This window comes from Sprattus sprattus (assembly GCF_963457725.1).
Source record: "Sprattus sprattus genome assembly, chromosome: 4".
NCBI classification, from domain to species: Eukaryota; Metazoa; Chordata; class Actinopteri; order Clupeiformes; family Clupeidae; genus Sprattus; species Sprattus sprattus.
Window position 1 is genome coordinate 17,230,571 of NC_137923.1, and position 19,038 is coordinate 17,249,608.

At 42.6% G+C, this 19,038-nt stretch overlaps 1 long non-coding RNA gene across 1 annotated transcript; it reads left to right on the top strand.

Annotated features, from left to right (window-relative positions):
• The first annotated feature begins 3,302 nt into the window (after nucleotides 1–3,302).
• Nucleotides 3,303–4,605, top strand: LOC308364705. Its single transcript, XR_013968633.1, has 3 exons — nucleotides 3,303–3,379; nucleotides 3,567–3,626; nucleotides 4,592–4,605. It is a non-coding gene; the product is annotated as an uncharacterized lncRNA (long non-coding RNA).
• Nucleotides 4,606–19,038: the final 14,433 nt, after the last annotated feature.

Genomic DNA, 19,038 nt, shown 5'->3' on the forward strand with positions numbered 1-19,038 from the left:
GTCCTTCTCTGTGTGTGTCCTTCTGTGTGTATCCTTCTGTGTTTGTATCCTTCTGTGTGTGTGTCTTTCTGTGTGTTGTGTCCTGTGTGTGTGTGTCCTTCTGTGTGTGTGTGTCCGTCTGTGTGTGTGTGTGTGTGTCCTTTTGTGTGTGTGTGTGTCTCCTTCTGTGTGTGTGTCCTTCTGTGTGTGTATCCTTCTGTGTGTGTGTCCTTTTGTGTGTGTGTGTCCTTCTGTGTTTGTGTCCTTCTGTGTGTGTGTCCTTCTGTGTGTGTGTATCCTTCTGTGTGTGGGCCCTTCTGTGTGTGGGCCCTTCTGTGTGTGTGTATCCTTCTGTGTATGTGTCCTTCTGTGTGTGTCCTTCTGTGTTTGTGTCCTTCTGTGTGTGTCCTTCTGTGTTTGTGTCCTTCTGTGTTTGTGTCCTTCTGTGTGTGGGCCCTTCTGTGTGTGTGTCCTTCTGTGTGTGTCCTTCTGTGTTTGTGTCCTTCTGTGTGTGTGTCCTTTTGTGTGTGTGTATCCTTCTGTGTATGTGCCCTTCTCTGTGTGTGTCTTTCTGTGTGTGTGTGTGTGTGTCCTTCTGTGTGTATGTATCCTTCGGTGTGTCCTTTTGTGTGTGTGTGTCCTTCTGTGTGTGTGTGTCCTTCTGTGTGTGTGTCCTTCTGTGTGTGTTTGTGTCCTTCTGTGTGTGTGCCCTTCTGTGTGTGTGTCTTTCTGTGTGTGTGTGTGTGTGTGTGTGTGTGTGTGTGTGTGTGTGTGTGTGTCCTTCTGTGTGTGTGTGTCCTTCTCTGTGTGTGTGTGTGTGTGTGTGTGTGTGTGTGTGTGTGTGTCCTTCTGTGTGTGTGTGTCCTTCTGTGTGTGTGTCTTTCTGTGTGTGTGTGTGTGTGTGTGTATCCTTCTGTGTGTGTGTGTCCTTCTGTGTGTGTGTGCCCTTCTGTGTGTGTGTGTGTGTGTGTGTGTGTGTCCTTCTGTGTGTGTGTGTCCTTCTGTGTGTGTGTGTCCTTCTGTGTGTGTGTCTTTCTGTGTGTGTGTGTGTGTGTGTGTGTATCCTTCTGTGTGTGTGTGTCCTTCTGTGTGTGTGTGTATCCTTCTGTGTGTGTATCCTTCTGTGTGTATCCATCTGTGCAGGGCTGTACTGGGACAAAAAATCGGCCCGGGCATTTTGAACCAGACCGGCCCACTTAATTCGGCTTTTAGCTAGCAGGGCGTCTGCCCTATAGTCTACTAAAAAATAAGAAGAAATGGGACGCCCTACTTTTAGGCAGGACGGCCTACAGACGCCCTATTTTTCTCCCGTTTTACCTGTTAACTTCGCTGAATGTGATCAAAATTCACCGTTTCAGTCGCTTCAGTGCTTAGCGAAGTCTAGAATCATATGCCCTGCCAATTAGAAAATAGCATTGCTGTATTCCAGCTACAACAACGTTACATCATGATTCCAACGAAACATTGATTCACGGGCTCGCAGAAGCTACAGAAGACAGCTGTCTCACCGCACGTCACTGAACCTAACCTACTACTTTATGAGTTCAAGAAGAGTTTGTGTGTTAAGGTGGTGGTCTTAATTAATCTAAATTCAATGCAATACAATATACATCATACACTTTAAAGCTTTGTTCAGAATACGGAGGTCTAAGATCGGTCGATATTTTCCGTCCTTTTTTGGAACCAGAAAATAGCGACTGAAGAACCCCCTGTTCTCGTCTACGAGAGGTACAGACTGTATTGCTCCCTTTCCTAGAAGGGAGTCTATTTCCTCCTGTAGGAAACGCGCTTGATGAGGTGGCACTAACGTTTGAACCAAGTCCCCTGAACTTCGCGGGGGGGGCAAACTGGAGCGTATAATGGGCTATCATAATTCACTATCTGGACAAATTGGCATATTTTCGGAATACCAGTTACCAGGGTTTGGGAATACTGGGCTTTCGGAACATTGACATGGCACCGCGCACCAATAGGCTAAGGGGCTAGTCCACCACTCAAACACACAACATAGAGTGTAGGCTAACAGCTGGCTGTTTCAGAGTAGAGTAGGCTGAGGGCTAGCAACAGCTACAGACTTGTCTTGTATTTAATGCAAACGAACTTGGCCATAGAACATAGGTCCTAAGTCAAACATATTTTAGAGACGTTTTAATTCATGAGTAGTAAGCTTACCGTAGGTTGTTGTATCGTATCTCCATGGGCCACGCTGAATTTGTTTACCGTCCTAATGCATTATGTAGGCAGGTCCAAATCGAAAGGGGTTGGTGTTGGGTCAGCCCAGGGGATGTGATTGGGCCAGCCCAGTGTCAATAGGGCCGCTCATGAACTACTTTCGTGGGCCAGCCGGTCAGACCATTATATGGGGAAAAAAATAAAAAATAAAAATTCGGGCCATATTGCACCTCGGCCCACCGGGAAAACGCCCGGTATGCCAGATTGCCAGTCCAGCCCTGCATCTGTGTGTGTGTCTTTCTGTGTGTTGTGTCCTTCTGTGTGTGTGTCCTTTTGTGTGTGTGTATCCTTCTGTGTATGTGCCCTTCTGTGTGTGTGTATCCTTCTGTGTGTGTGTCTTTCTGTGTGTGTGTGTGTGTGTGTGTGTGTGTGTGTGTGTGTCATTATGTGTGTGTGTGTCATTATGTGTGTGTGTATCCTTCTGTGTGTGGGCCATTCTGTGTGTGTCGTTCCGTGTGGGTCGGCCCTTCTGTGTGTCTGTCCTTCTCTGTGTGTGTCCTTCTCTGTGTGTGTCCTCCTGTGTGTGTGTGTGTCCTCCTGTGTGTGTGTGTGTCCTTCTGTGTGTGTGTCCTTATCTGTGTGTGTCTTTCTGTGTGTGTTTCCTTCTGTGTGTGTGTGTCCTTCTCTGTTTGTGTCCTTCGGTGTCTGTGTGTGTGTGTGTGTGTCTGTACGCTGGTTTGTCTCCACCAGTGACTCTGTTTTGTCTGAGTGTAAATGCATGCCACAGTAGGTATTCACCGCAGACATGGCAAACCATGCTTCTCTATTTCAGCTCAGCGGAAACCGTCCAGAGACACAGAGGAAGGAGAACACAGTTGAAACACCAGCTGCTCCTCTCAAACCCAGTGATGTGGTACGTTTTTTTTAATTTAGTTTAGTTTATTTTTAATTCATTTTATCCTATTAAAAACACTTATGTTGCAAATGACTGCTGCTAAAACCTCTTTAACCTCCTTTCTTATTTGTAGTGCCATAATGCAAGCACCTGACAGCCATTCATCTTATGGGGGCTTCTTCTGCATATGTACAATGTATTGTACTTTGAGTGTCACTCTTACTTACCACAGTTGAAATCTTTTGCTTTCATTAGGCCAACATGAACAGAATCCAGAGTGGGAAGGAGAGAACAGCCCAAACCCCAGCTATCCCTCCTAGGCCAACACAGAAGGTGGGACTAAAACATTATCTGATAAGTAAAATATATATTTGTATAATATTACTCATGAGCATATCTGGCAACCAGCCTCCAGAAGGGTTCACCTTTGTCCTTTAATGCAATAGCATTTGTTTGAGGTTGTATGTAGCTTTGTGCTACTGTTCCTGGTGGTTGACATCAGTGTTTTTATGCACCTCAGGAACTCAGTAACACCGTGTCATTCAGACGGTATCAGACAACAAGAACCCCGGATAATCAGGTATGTCGACACAACTCTTCTCGGCTAATCCGTCTTGTTCTCTTCCCGCTTGTTGTTGTCTGTGAATATCTCCTACTGTTTGTGGTTTTGTAAATTCTGATTCTGGATAATAACACAGGCAAAGCCACACCACAACCAGTCATCCCACCCAAGCCCTCAGAGGAGGGGACACAAACCCTTCTTGCTTTTAAATCATGTCTGTCTGTCATTAAGGCCCTTAATAGTACACAAAGTTTATCAATATGTGTTTGTACTCTATAAAAAGCTAAACACTTCAGGAGAAAGACATGCAGGTATATAAAGGCCAGGGGTTTAGTATAAATGTGTGGAGATGATTCTTTGTGGTTGAAAAACTTCAATTTTTACCTGTCACAAAATGCCGGTCATGTTTGGAGCTGTATGACTACTCTGGCTATAGCCTTCCCATTCTCTTCTCCTCCACCAGTGTTAATATCTTTACTAGTCTTGTGTGTGTAAAAAGCATTCAGATAGTTTTCAGACAAATTTACTTCTCACTTTTTGTTGCAGCCTTATGCTAAAATAGTTTAAACTAAATTCTCCCCTCATCAGTCCACACTAAATACCCCATTATGTTAAAGCGAAAAACAGGATTTTAGAAATCTTTGCAAATGTATTAAAAAGGAAAAACTGATATCACATTGACATTTGTTTTTAGACCCTTTACTTAGTACTTAGTTGAAGCACCTTTGTTAGCGATACTTATGTCAGTGTGATATTTTAGTTTTTCCTTTTCAATTCATTTGCAAAAAAAAAATCCCAAATCCTGTTTTTGCTTTGTCATTGGTGGGATGGGTGTGGTTCAGTGTAGATTGTAGAATTAAAACGATGTTAGCTTGAGGCTGCATCATAATAGAATGTGGAAAAAACTGAAATGAGCAATGGATTAATGTATTTCTGACCGTCTTTTCTGGCTGTAATTCTGAAGTTCTTTTATCTTGCCTTAGCTTTCTAAAGAGGAGGACCCAGAGTTTTCTGAAATAGCCAGAGAGGAAACAGACTTCAAACAGGTAGCTTGATGCTTTTTGTGAATACAACTAGTGTCCTGAAACACGACGTAAGTCATTATTTTCCATATTGTTTTACTGTGTGCCATTTTGTCAATTGAAGCATTCTGATGTCTTTTAAGGGGAAAGTAGCCATGCTCACACAGATGTTCCAGAAAGGTCCCAATGAAGAGGCCCCTACTTTTATAGTGAGTGTATACATTTGAGTCACTGTTGAGGTGCAACTTAAACTTTTCTGTTTCTGTTCTGTTTATTTTCTTCTTTTTCTCATATTATGTTTTTGAATTGCGTGTAATACCTCCACCAGAGCTATGTATCAGACTCTAATTCCCCGAAACCTGAAGAGAAGACTGAAGCTGAGAAACCAACCACTGAAAATAAGAAGGTATGCTTTTAAAGGAAGACAGTATGTTTTAAAAATAATAAAGTATGTTTTCAAAATAAGAAGATATTTCCTGTGTAAATCAGGGCTCATTACTCTGCAACACAGCTTAATTAACCATGATATTAAATTGTGTTGCTCAGGAACGTGTTCACTGTTTCTGGAGGGGTTTAGGGTTTCCATAAAGCTGTTTGTGCAATGTGTTTTGCAATAGCCAGTGTGTGGGAGGGTTTCTGTGTAACAGTTGTATGTGTGCTAGGGTGGACTCAAAGGAATGCTGAAGTCCAATCTGTTCAAATCCCAGGTATGGTCACTGTCTATGCAACTGAGAAACCAGCTACTTGCCTGTCTATGTTACCCAATGATTGAAAATAATGTTTGAATCACCTGCCTTCTACTGTTAAAATGGAGAGTCCATGTTGTAAGTGTTGGGTCGTGTCCCTTCACTACATCAAACAGCGATGATGACCACGTGCCTTTTCCCACTTACTCTAGACCAGTGTGGAGACCACTCTCTCTGCTGAGGCGCAAGAGCCAGAGAAAGACCAGTCAGGTGATGAGGTCGAACTGGACAGACCAAAGGAGGGCAAACATGTAAGTGTGTGTGTGTGTGTGTGCGTGTGCGTGTGCGTGTGTGTGTGTGTGTGTGTGTGTGTGTGTGTGTGTGCGTGTGCATGCGTGCGTATGAGTGGCAGGATAGAAATGAGCCAGCAACTACCAGGTGGTGTTCAAGCCCTGTAAATCCATTCTCTTGGTTCTTTCAGGGAAAAGGGGGGTTCATGGCTGGAATGTTCCGAGGTGTCCAGAAAGAAAAGACAACCGCTCCTCTCGTAAGGGTATGTATGTGTGTATAAAAGTAGGGATATATTTCAATGGGCTACGTTGGTTCTACAACAAAAAAAAGTTAAATGGAGTTGTTTCATTTTGCAGTAGATGTCATTATGATTCAGTATTCGACTGAAGCATGGTGCAACTTTCTAAACTGCCTAAGTAGGATAGAGGAGAGAGGGTAAAAACCTGGAGCCTCAGTTAATAGATTAAAATCTGAGCCTTCAGGGTAATATACAGTAAGGCCTCGCCACTTTCTGTCTTGCTGTTGTTGTTCCTTCCTGTGCTTATCACAGTTAAATGTTTCCTGTGCTTATCACAGTTAAATGTGCTCTGCAGGTGAGCCCAGCAACCAGTGACACAGAGAACGCAGAGGAGACGGAACCTTTGGAAACCAAAGTAAGCAGATCTACACTCTAAAATTCTCTTTAAAACCTAGGGATCGCAGACACTCACTCATATTCACACATATACACTATATATCAGTTTATGGCAGGGAAATCTGTTCTGTTCCTTTATTCATATATATTTTACATTCCTTACCTGAAAACACTCTTTGCCTGGAAGGAGAAAGGCGGTTTGTTCAGTGGAATATTCAAGAAACCCAGACCTCCCCAAGATGTGACACCTGCACAGGTGAATCATGTATTATTTTGACAGCCCAATGGATTCGGACTTTCAGATATGAAAATGTGACCCTAACCTTCAGTGTTTGTCTCTGTATCCCAGGACAACCTCTCTGTGCATAGTGATCTTTCAGCCAGTGATGATGATAGTCTCTCCGACCACAACGTTAAGGTGGGTCAGTGTGCCAGGGTGATCTAAACCAGGTTGACGTAATTTGGAAATGTAGGGTGATTTAAAAAATAAAATAAAAATCGATAGTGATGAATTATATATCTTCTGTGTTTTGTGTTCACTTCAGGGGGCAGGAGGTGTTCTCACTAGAATGTTTAAAAAGGCTCCCAAGTCTACAAACACTCAAGCCGAAGAGGTATCGACTATAAACTATGGAAATGTTTTTTCTAAAGCGGCATATTGACATATGTTTTGTCATGCCTTGCCTTGAAGTATATGTCAGATGTTGTTTTCCTTGAAGTATATGTACGATGTTGTTGATGTTGTTGATGTCAGATGTTTCTTTGACAAGTAGATGCACTATTAGCCTTTTATAACAATACTGCTAGGGTTTCTCTGAGTACAATATGTACATGGATCTGTTTTCATATGACTGCTGTATGCCTTCTGCTGGTAAAGCAGGTGTTCATCAGGGTGTGTTATTTGCGTCTTTCCTCCTAGGAGAAGGGCAGCCTCTTCCCTGGCATTCTGACTAAGTCTCCAAAACCCTCTGAAGATGGCGGCTCTAGAGAAGTAAGGTTTGGCTCCGTTGCATTAATCCAGGTGGCAGGGTTCTTTTTTTTTTTTTTAAATCAGTGAAGGAGTTCGGAGTTTACCTCTCACTGACCAAACCTCCCTCTCTTTCAGGACCTTTCCGTGCATAAAGAGCTCTCAGCCAGCAATGACAGTCTCTCAGAGGTAAGGGAGCACATGGAGTTGTTTGTTTAGGTTCAACAATCACAGTCCTAAGTCTTGTGTCTTATCATCATGACCATGGTCTTGATTATTGTCGCTATTATAAAAGTTGTTTTCTTCATTGTTGCTGCCGCTGCTGCTGATGCTGCTGCTGCAACTATCATTACCAAAGCTTTAACCTCTGAATAATCCTTTACCTGTGTGGTAGAAGAAAGGAGGTCTTTTCAGTGGCATTTTCAAGAAGGCCCCCAAAACCACCGATGAGGTAGTAGCACTGCAAAGTACAAAGACGGCAAAATACAGTTGCTGCTGTTGCTTGATATCTGATCTCATATAGATGCTTGTTTTCACAGGAAAACCCGTCATTACATGACAAACTCTCAGCGAGTAACGACAGTCTCTCTGAACACACCAACACTAAAGTAGGTGGTTTTAAGTTTTTAAAATGTATTTGTTCAGAGCAGTGTTTCAGTCTGGAGTAGGCCTCCCAAGGGGGGTGTGAAAGGGGGAAGAAAACAGAATGAGAAACCTTAACTCACCTCACTTATTTGGTGATTAGTTTTATAGCCTACTTTTTACTTATATAATACAGCCAGGGCCTACCATTTAGCCTAAATGTTAGAGGGGATAGCTAGCTTAATTATTAATACAATAGGCACGCACCTAAAATGAAGATTTGATGAATGGATCACCAAGTGAGAAGTACATTTAAAAAAAAAAAAAAAGACTTTAAAAAGGAGCTCTGATGAAATAAAATCAATTTAAGTCTAATTGAGTGATTTTAAATAATTTTGAAAAATGAATGGGCATCTGTTTGTTTTTGGTCAAAAGTGAAATTGCAGGTAACATGTCAATGTCTTAATCTTTGCACTGTGGTGGTGGGGCGCAACTATTTTACATTGACAAAGGGGGTCCTGCCATTAAAGGTTTAGGAACCTTTGGTTTAGAGACGCTTAGAGAGTATAATTTATGTAATTGCCATAATTATGGACTGTCCTTCAGAAGGGAGGAATGTTGGGTGGAATGTTCAAGAAGTCTCCTAAGTCTACAGAGATCTCTACTGCTCCTGATGAGGTGAGTATCTATTCTAGTGTATACATTTTGGCTAACAGTCATCACATTAAGTGGGTTTTACTGAGTTAATATTTTTTTTACCGCCAGCTTAGTGTTTTATATATACATTTGATTAGAGATCAACTTTCTTTCAGGACAAGCAGCCTTCTAATGACGAGCTCTCAAGAAGCACTGATGACCTATCTGAAAACAGCTCTAAAGTGGGTATGCAATTGGAATTGATGTAGTTAGTTATTGTAAGTTTGTCGTCTTATTGCAATATAAGATGAACATATAACGTGTTGTGGGTAATTGATCTTGTGCATTTTAGGAGAAGGGTAAGGTGTTCAGTGGGTTATTCAGGAAACCCCTGAAGCGAGATGTGGATGCTCCATCTGAAGAGGTAATGTTGCAGCTGCCCTGGCGGAACACCGTGTTTGTGGCTTGGTTCTGTTACTGGTGGAGCCTCTGGGGAAAAAAAAAAAAAAAAGTTTGCACATAGATTAATATGATGGTGTTACTATTGTTAAGACGTGGTGGAAGATGGAATTTTATTTTGTCACTACCAACATGTCACGTGTGTGTGTGCAGAGTTCATATATTTGAACATATGAAGTGAAACATTGCATTATTGCAGAGTAAGTGTGTAAGGCTTTTGTTGGTGTCTCTCGAAGGACAAGCAATCTCTGCATGGAGAACTGTCAACCAGTGAAGATAATCTTTCTGATAAGCCCAAAGTGAGTCAAGCTAAACTATTAACTTTAGAAATCAGAGAAAACCTTTAATCTTTCTACTACTTCTATTTTAAGGCTTATGAGTTATGATTTTATAAAGTTATATGTTTTTTGTTTTCTATGTGCTTGCCCTTGCTTGTTTCACCAGTGCTTTTTGATTTAGGGGGTTCAGGTTTTGAGTGGTATAAAGTGGATTGGTACAATGTTCATTGTCAGTGTCTACTAAATCAAACTGAATTGAAATGTTAAACCTCGAATAAGTAAAAAGTAATAATAAAATGACGTATCATTATTTATTTATTTTTTTGCCCTTGACTCGTCACCTTTGTGTTTGCTGTTCATTGTCAGTGTCTCTATCTAAATGAATGCAGTTGAGTTGAAATTAAATCTGTCACCATGAGTCCATTATTTGCTGTTTCAGGAGAAAGGAGGGGTGTTTGGTGCTATGTTCAAGAAGTCAAAACCTCGTGAGTGCTCAGATGAGGTAACTGCATGCTGTAGAGTGTCTGATCTAGTCATCAAACTGTGGTTTGCATTACTTGCAGACAATTTCTTTTCCACCCATAATACATTTGTGTTTCAGGATAAAGACTCATTATCCTCTGAATTGTCAGCCAGTAATGATGATCTGTCTGAGAACACTAAACCTAAAGTAAGTGTAAGCTGACCTTCTGATTTAGGTCTCCTCCTATTTTAAGGTTTATAGGTTATGAGAATTCTCCATGATTTTGCCCTGGCCTCCATAACTCCCTTGTTATTTTCATGTTCATTGTTTGCCTTTTCAGGAGAAAGGGGGGGTGTTTGGTGGTATGTTCAAGAAGCCAAAACCCCGGGATGGCTCCGATGAGGTAACTCCCGCACTCTCAAGACTACCTTTTTAATCTCAGATGGGTTATGCATACTATGATTGACAATTTTCTTGTTCACATATAATGACTGTTCTTGTTTAAGGATAAAGACTTATTATCCACCGAACTGTCAGCCAGCACTGATGATCTGATGGAGAACATCAGACCAAAAGTAAGTGTGATCAGATTTGATTTCAGCTTTAAATAATAAAGTGCTAGTAATTCCAGCATTATAATGTGAAGGTTTCTTCCTGATTTAAGATGAAAAAATAATAAGTTATTATAAAATTACGTTTTATTTTGGGTTTTGTTGCCCTTGAATCGGCCACCTTTGTGTTTGCTGTTTATTGTCAGTGTCTCTATCTAAATTAATGCAGTTGAGATGAAATGAAATGTGACACTATGAGTCCTTTATTTTTGCTGTTTCAGGAGAAAGGAGGGGTGTTTGGTGCTATGTTCAAGAAGTCAAAACCTCGTGAGGGCTCAGATGAGGTAACTGCATGCTGTAGAGTGTCTGATCTAGTCATCCAACTGTGGTTTGCATTACTTGCAGACAATTTCTTTTACACCCATAATACATTTGTGTTTCAGGATAAAGACTCATTATCCTCTGAAATGTCAGCCAGTACTGATGATCTGTCTGAGAACACTAAACCTAAAGTAAGTGTAAGCTGACCTTCTGATTTAGGTCTCCTCCTATTTTAAGGTTTATAGGCTATGAGAATTCTCCATGATTTTGCCCTGGCCTCCATAACTCCCTTGTTATTTTCATGTTCATTGTTTGCTGTTTCAGGAGAAAGGGGGGGTGTTTGGTGGTATGTTCAAGAAACCAAAACCCCGGGATGGCTCCGATGAGGTAACTCCTGCACACTCAAGACTACCTTTTTTAATCTCAGATGGGTTATGCATATGATTGACAATTTTCTTGTTCACATATAATGACTGTTCTTGTTTCAGGATAAGGACTCATTATCCATCGAACTGTCAGGCAGCACTGAAGATCTGTTGGAGAACATCAGACCAAAAGTAAGTTTGAGCGGGTCCTGTCGGTCTTTTGATTTCAGCTATTATTAATGAAGAGCTAGTAATTTCATCATTATTATGTGAAGGTTTCTTCCTGTTTTAAGATTATGCTATAAGTTATAAGTAATAATAAAATAACGTTTTATTTGGTGTTTTTTGTGCCCTTGACTCGGTCACCTTTGTGCTTGCTGTTCATTGTCAGTGTCTCTATGTAAATGATAGTTGAGTTGAGATGAAATAAAATGTGACACCATGAGTCCATTCTTTGCTGTTTCAGGAGAAAGGAGGTGTGTTTGGTGGTATGTTCAAGAAGCCAAAACCTCGTGAGAGCTGTCTTCCAGATGAGGTAATGCCCATGAGCCATTGACAACCTTAGTGTTACTTATTTAGTCATCTAGATTGGGCGTCCACTCAGTTTCACTCGTGCATAGTTTTAGGGTTTTATGTGTGTGTGTGTGTGTGAGACACCCAAGTATGTGTAAAGTCAACAGTGCATCTCATGCCTCTGTAGGGTTAACTCAATACTGATATAGAAACGTATTAGAGATACTGTATATTAGATGCTGGATAGAGACCAACATAGTGTAAGATTAACTGTTCCTGTGACTCAGAAGCTTTATGTGTAATCGTTGTGTTGTCGCAGGATAATGCACCGTTGGACAAAAACCTATCTGCCAGTAATGATAGTCTGTCTGACAACATCACAACCACAAAGGTAGTGATCTAGATGGTGCTGGGTCTGTATTCCCATCAAATCAAAATACATAATCTTACAAAGAAAAAGGAGAAGCAAGTATGTGTTTTTGTCTTCTCTGTGTATTTAATGTGTATGCTAAGTAACAGTTCAGGCTTAATGTGTTAATAAAAGAGCTATCCCATAGTACTCCTTTGCAGTAATCTCCATGACGTCTGTATGTTTCAGGAGAAAACCACAGGGTTGAGTGGAATGTTCAGAAGGTCTCCTAAGCCTGTTCTCAGGTCTCAGGCTTCCACGGTATTCACTCAGTCACACCGGCCAGTCTAGTCTGATCTGTGTCATGTCTATATTTATATTATTTATTATTTATTGTTAAAATGTGTCTGTAGTGTTTGCTTAAGAGCCTTTTTGACTTTCATGTTTTAGGATCCCTTGACTCAGTTTAGTGAACTGTCAGAAAGCAATGACAGCCTTGCTGAGATCGGCAGTTCGCAGGCAGTAAGTTAAATTAAACAGTTATGGTGGGTGAAACAAACGTTTCAGGGTTTTAACCAGCAAATTTGAAATCTTCTAATGTCTTTATCGCGCAGTAGTCTCTATAATCATTCTCATCAATTTTACTTTAACCCAGGACCTTCTATCTGTTGACCGGGAGCTTTCTGGTAGCAAGGATGATCTATCTGACAATAATAATACCAAGGTGAGCTGAGCTCTGCACATTGTCAGTTCTCATTCTTATCTTTCACCTACTGTTTCGGTGTCAACTAAAAAAAAAAGTTTGGTTTTGTAACAGGAGAAGAAAGGAATGCTGGGCATTTTCCGGAGGTCACCAAGACCTGCAGAACAGGTAATAGCCGAGAAAACTTCACTAAGGCAGTGTTTTAGAACAGTCAGACGTATCATTCGCACACAAATCCCATAACACATGATATGGAGACAAACAAAGAGTTTAATTGAAGACAAAAAATAGGACCCACTTACTCCTCCAAAACTATGAGTGAATATTTTCCAGTCTTTGTGTTATCTAACACTCCTTGTTGTCAAGAGCGATTGGTGTCTCAGTCACCCACGAGACTGTGATCACATCCCAGTATTTTTCCTATGAGTCATTACCTGTCTGTACTTACCTGCTGAGTACTTTTACGTCACATGTGAGACAAGTTTAATTTTTTTTTTTTTAATTGCTTTCAGCAGGAATACTTTCTCTCTGCCACAATCTTTCCATCTTAAAAACAATAAAAAATACAGTAATATGGTGATAATGTCTGAACCATGTAAAATAAATGATTTTAAGGCATACAATTACAGCTCAATAGAATGTGATTGACATTGCATATACAAGCACCTCTTTGGATGCATTTGCTTTGATTCTGTTTGTCTGCTGTGGAATCTGTCAGATTTGTTATTAAAAGCTGTGTCCTTTACTGAATTAGTATGTTGATGACGTTTGGCACTGACTGAGCTGCTTGTGTGTGTGTGTGTGTGTGTGTGTGTTTGTGTGTGTGTGTGTGTGTGTGTGTGTGTGTGTGCGAATGCGCGAATGCAAAGAAATGTGCGTACATGCGTAGGATTTAACATCCTATGAACCATTCTCTGTCTGTCCCCATCAGGCTGGCACAGATAAAGATGGTGAAACCAAGGGTCTGGTGAGAAGAGGAAGAAGCTTGAAAAAGAAGCAGCGGGTGCGTTCTTTAACCACAAGGAAATAATCTGATAGATCATATCAGACCAATGTGTTCTATATTTAGAAATCAAGTTTGAAGCCTGTGAGAGCCTTCTTGAGCATTGCCACAGTTCCCCTTGGGATTGTTAGTAGTACAACCTCGATTGTTAGAATGTCAAATCTGATTGTCATGATGAGCATGTGATCATTCCTGTTATTGACCCTTGGCTGGTGGTTGCCCCCAGGGTGTGTCCTTCAGAGTGAAGAGGACTCTCCCCAGAGTGCCCAAGATATCCATCGGTCCTTCAGCACAGGTGATGCCTGCATTCTCTCCTGTCACTTCCTCCTCTTTGTCCCTCTCAAACAGCTCTAGTTTCGCAGCTCTAGTCTGGTTGCAGTATCACCAATTCAAAAGCATGAGAAACTGACCTGCTCTCACTAGTTATTATGCTAGTTTGTCTGGATGTCTTGATACATGGTTTATCAGTTTTTCTGTATCACATTCTTTGAGTTACACTTCTTTATTTTGGTGGATGTTCAAGACTTTAATCCTGGAAAGTCCATCATACCGGTATTGACCGAATGTTTGGTTGTATTGGTCTGTTTCCTGAAATGTTGCTCAGACCTTTTTGGAGTAGGCCACTGCTACAGTAAACTTAATAATACAAGAGGAACTCTAAAGAGGAACCCAACTGAGGAACATAATAGGCAGAAGCCCACAGCATAGTTTTTTTCTTTCTCTCTCAGTTCCTTCTCCTAATGAAAAGGTTATTCCAGGATTGCTGTGAGCATTGTTACTGAAAGTGAACCATTTGCATTTCCATCACAGAGCACCAGTCAGGAGTGCCTTATAGAAGAGCCCCTGGAACTTCAGGAGATGCCTCCAGTGCAGGTTGGACTCAAGACTATACTCATGACCCCTCTTCCGAAATCCTTTTGCTTCCAAGCACCTCTCTCCTCATCCTCTCTTTTTCAAACCACCTCTTGGAAGTTTTTTTAGGAACCAATTGCCAAAAATGGAGAGCGAGAGAATGTTGTTTGAACACATAGATTTCTTAATGACATTTTCTCCTCTTTTTCTTTGTCTTCAAATATCACTCCCATTTAACACCTGTCACCTAAACTCTTCTAGTAGCATCTTTCTAGTTAAAGCTTCCTGTTAATCACTTTTCTTTTAGACGTCTCTGTGTATTATCACCCTTTCCAAAGCTAATCTTTCAGTACACTTCGGTGTTTTTCCACTGAGCCAGCTGACTGTGGTGCTGTGTGACTTCATTCCCAGGAGGCTACAGAGGTGCAGGTGGAAATTCAGGAAGTAGAGATGGCACCCTACCCCACAGAAGGGAACCCCCTAGAGGCTGAAGGGGTGAGGGGCTCTGTGTGTGTGTCTGACTCATTCTATTCTATTCTATTCCATTCCATTCTGGCATGCAGCAGTCTCTCCATTGTTCATGGAACATACCTGTTCCTGACTACATTAACATGTTTGTTTCTGCTTTGTCCCAGGAGGGTGAGGGCCTGATGGACTGGTGGAGAACAGTAGAGGGTGAGTGTGTGACCACCCCCCGCCCCCAAGATAACCACTGAGTGTGGCCCACAGTCTCCTATTGCCATGTATTGTTTAAGTTTATACTGATGAGTTTGGGATAATAACGCTTAGATGTTGTGTTATTATTACACCAGGTTGGGATGAGTGGAATGAAACGCAACATTTTCAGTCAGATGAGGAAGAGGAGTGAGTAGACCTGAGCCACTTCCCTCCCATTATACACATCCTGCAGTCGTATCAAATGTTTAACTATTGCATTGTCATCCTCTATTCTTCACTGTCATTGCTTTTTGTAATACAACATAATGTAATGTATTTCTATCTGTCTGACCATCTCTTTGTCTGTCTGTCAGGGCTGTGGAGGCGGTCGCTGACCGTGTGTTCATGGCGGCGCGTCTTTTCGTGCACCTCTTCAACCAGCGGGGGGCCTCGCTGCAGCAACGCATTCTGGAGCTGCTGGCGCAGGCCGATGCAGTGGACCACTTCCACAAGAAGACAACAAAAGCAGCGATCGGAGGTGGCGTGGCCAGTGTGGCGGGCAGTGTGGCCACCATCACAGGCCTCATCCTAGCGCCCTTCACCTTCGGCGCCTCTATCATCGTCACTGCCGTGGGCATCAGCGTGGCAACGGCAGGCAGCATCACTTCGGCGACAGCCAACATCACAGACACCGTGCACGCCAAGATGGACCGCAACAAGGTGGAGAAGATGATCCAGGGCTACCAGGACGAGATCAAGGACATCAGAGAATGCATGGAGTTCGTGCAGGTGAGCTGAGCTGGGCGGAGCTGACGGGTTAGAGGCGGCAGTCACACTCGCACTCAAAATAACTTCACAGAAGTGAAGCTGTGTGACGCTACAGTTTTCTTATACCAGAGCGAATTTGTACCTCTTTTTCTGTAACTGGAGGGGGGAACTTTACAGCAAGGAAAAAGGCGAAAAAGAAAAGTGTAGTGTAGTTATCCTTGCAGCTGCTGGTTAGATTATAATGTGAGAGTGACAGTTTTTTGTAATACATACACAGTCCACAATTGACACACAGGTCCATAATGCCGCAAATCTGTTTTGCTTAGGGGCTGTAGTTTAGCTCATCAATGTTGATGAAGCAGATCATTTCTTTGGGTGTAGTAAATGAGACTAACAAGCAAGAACGAGAGACAGATAAACATGCTTATATGTATTATATAACCGCATCCCGCACTCACCACTTATCTGTGCCTGCAGGAAGGAATGCACAAGCTGGAGGAGTGGGACTTCCAGAAGTACTCGGAGAGCGTGGCTAAAAAACACCTGCACCACAACATCAAGCATGTGATGAAGGAGGGCGGCCGTGCCGGCAAGGCCCTCATGGTCAACACAGACAAGCTCATCAGCACTTTCCAGGTGCTCGGGGCGGCCGGAGGAGTAGCCAAGGCCGCACAGGCCATCAGTATCACCACAGGGGTAATGTCAGCCCTCTTTCTTGCCCTCGATGTCTTCTTCCTTGCCAAGGACTCTCATGAGCTGCGCAAGGGCGCAAAGACCAAGTTCGCCTCCAAGATCCGTGACATGTGCAAGGAACTGCAGGATGGCCTACTGGAACTGAACAAGGTCAAGTGCCAACTGCAGAAGACCATGGACGGGATAGAGGTGGAGGCCTACGAGGAGGAAGGGGAGGACGAGTATGAAGATGAGGATGAGGATGAGCTGGAGTCGGACCCAGTGAAGCTGGCCCAGCTGGAGCAGGAGCTGGACCAGCTGGAGGAGAAACTGGATATGAAGATCCAAGAGGAGCCGAGCAAAGGCACGAGCAAGACGGTAGAGAACGAGAAGGAGATGAATAGTGAGAATGGAAGAGAAAAGGAGACCAAGATTGAGAAAGAGAAGAAGAATAAAGGTGAGAAGAAGGAAGGGATGACCGGGAAAAAGAGCGAGATCATTGAAGAGGACAGAAGGAGTGTGAAGAGTGAAGGTGGGGAGAAGGAGGGAGTGAAGGAAAAACGAGAAAGACAAGAAGAAGAAAAAGTGGAGCAAAAAGAAGAAAAGGCAGAGGCTGAGCTGATTGCTGAGATTTCAAAGGAAGACGCAGAGATGGATGCCTCAACCAAGAGCAACACAAAAGAGAGGGATTTGAATAGTGAAAAGGCGGATTTGGTGAACAACAAAAATGACAGAGTGATGGAAAAAGTAAAAGAAGAGAGACCAACCAGAAGAATGCACCCCATTGACAAACACAGCCAAAGCCAGAGAGAAGAGGAAGGCCGTGTGAGGTCTTCGAAGAGCAGTGAAAAGGAAAAGAGCATGCCTGAGAGGGCAGCCCTGAGGGATGAGAAAAAGATGACCAGGACACGAGAAGAAGACGAGGCCAACAAGGGCAAAGCCAGGTCTGAAAAGGGGAGTAAAAGTGAAATTGAGAGAGCGACTGCCAATCCAAATGACAGGCATAGGAGTAGGCAAGAGCATGGGGAGAGAAGAAGCCAAAGGGGAAGTGAAACTGATGTAAACATGAAAGGAGGGAAAACAGTCACCAAGCCCAAACAGGAGAGAGGAGTAGAGCAGAAGACGGAGAGAGGAGGAGAGCAGAAGGAGAGGAGAGGAGGAGAATTGAGGGATAGCACGAAGAGGCGAGATGGAGAGAGGGAGGTCAGGGGTGAAAGGTTCAGCAAGAAGGAAGGAGGTACGAACAGGGGTCACCTACCAGAGCAGGGAGAAGGGAGGTGCGAGAGCCTTGTTGGAAGAGAAGAGGCAGACTATGGGAGGAGGAGTGAGAGAGAAGGGGAGAAGAGAGAGAGAGAAGGGGAGAGGAGAGGAAGCACACAGAAGTATGGGAGTGAGAGAGGAGGGGGTGAGGGGAAAAGGGGAAGTGGGCAGGACCCCACTGGCGTAAAAGGAAGCAATGGAAAGGAACGGGATGGGGAAAACCGAAGAAGCCAACCAGAATATGGGAGTGAGAAAGGAGGGGGTGAGGGGAGGAGGGGGAGTGGGCAGGACAACTCCAGTGAGAAACGAAGGAGTGGAGCAGAAAGGGACAGCAGCAGAAGAAGTGAGAGAGAGGCCAGGGTGAGGACCAGTGAGGGAAAGGGGAAAGGGCCTGAGCTCAACTCTCACAGGCGCTCTATTCATCAAGACGACCTCAGTATATAACCTGTATAAAAATATATGTGCTGGATACTTGTCTTATACTTTAAGAGTATAGAAACGTTTGTCATAGTTTTATCTGTGGTGTATTTATACATACATTTTACTTTTAAGATGCTATCCTCATAGCAAAGAATATCCAATACATATATCATTCTCAGGTGGTGTATCAGGAGTGCCTTTTTGAAACAACTATCCTCTAGGTGTCAGATTTTCTATTGCACAGTGTCTCATGTGTTCCAAGGTAACTTTCCAGAATGCACTTTATAAAGAACTACCCTGCAGCGTAACTCAGGACATCGGTTTATTTATAATAATTTAAAAGAGCTGAGCCCATCCCCTTCAACAATGTGCAGAGTGGTGGGTGGATGCATCTTATTCACTGTCGCCATCGAATTTCTGTCAAATGAAGTGGTGATGTCACCACAGCACTGTGTATCTGTTTTTAAATTCTCCATGTCCAAGCAAATAACTACTGATGAGGTTTATTTTTTATGTATTTAAGGGTGGAATTGTGTTTGTGCTCATGTCATTTTGTTTGTTTGTTTGGTTATTTTAAATTGTAAAGGAAAGGATGTGTTTTTTATTGTTGCTGTAGATGTTGTGTCATACATCTCTGGTGTTTTATGCCACTACCACACAAAATGTTGCAATATGTTGGTTTCTTTTGGTATTTGTAATAAATTTCTATACTTTCCCTAGGCCGACTGGTTCTGTTTTATTTAGCCTTTCCCTTTTAATAACTTTTAATTTATGGCCACCACTCCATGGTCTGGTCTCCAAATGTGTGCGCTTCCTGGACAAACCGTTACACAATTCTACATTATTTGTAGTATTGTAAATCTGTTATGATTTAAGTACTGTAGCATTACAATATGTAGCCTACCAAATACGGCTACATTCATAACTGTGGGTGTATAATATACGGAAGTCTATGGAGGCTGAGAACAAACCCACTAT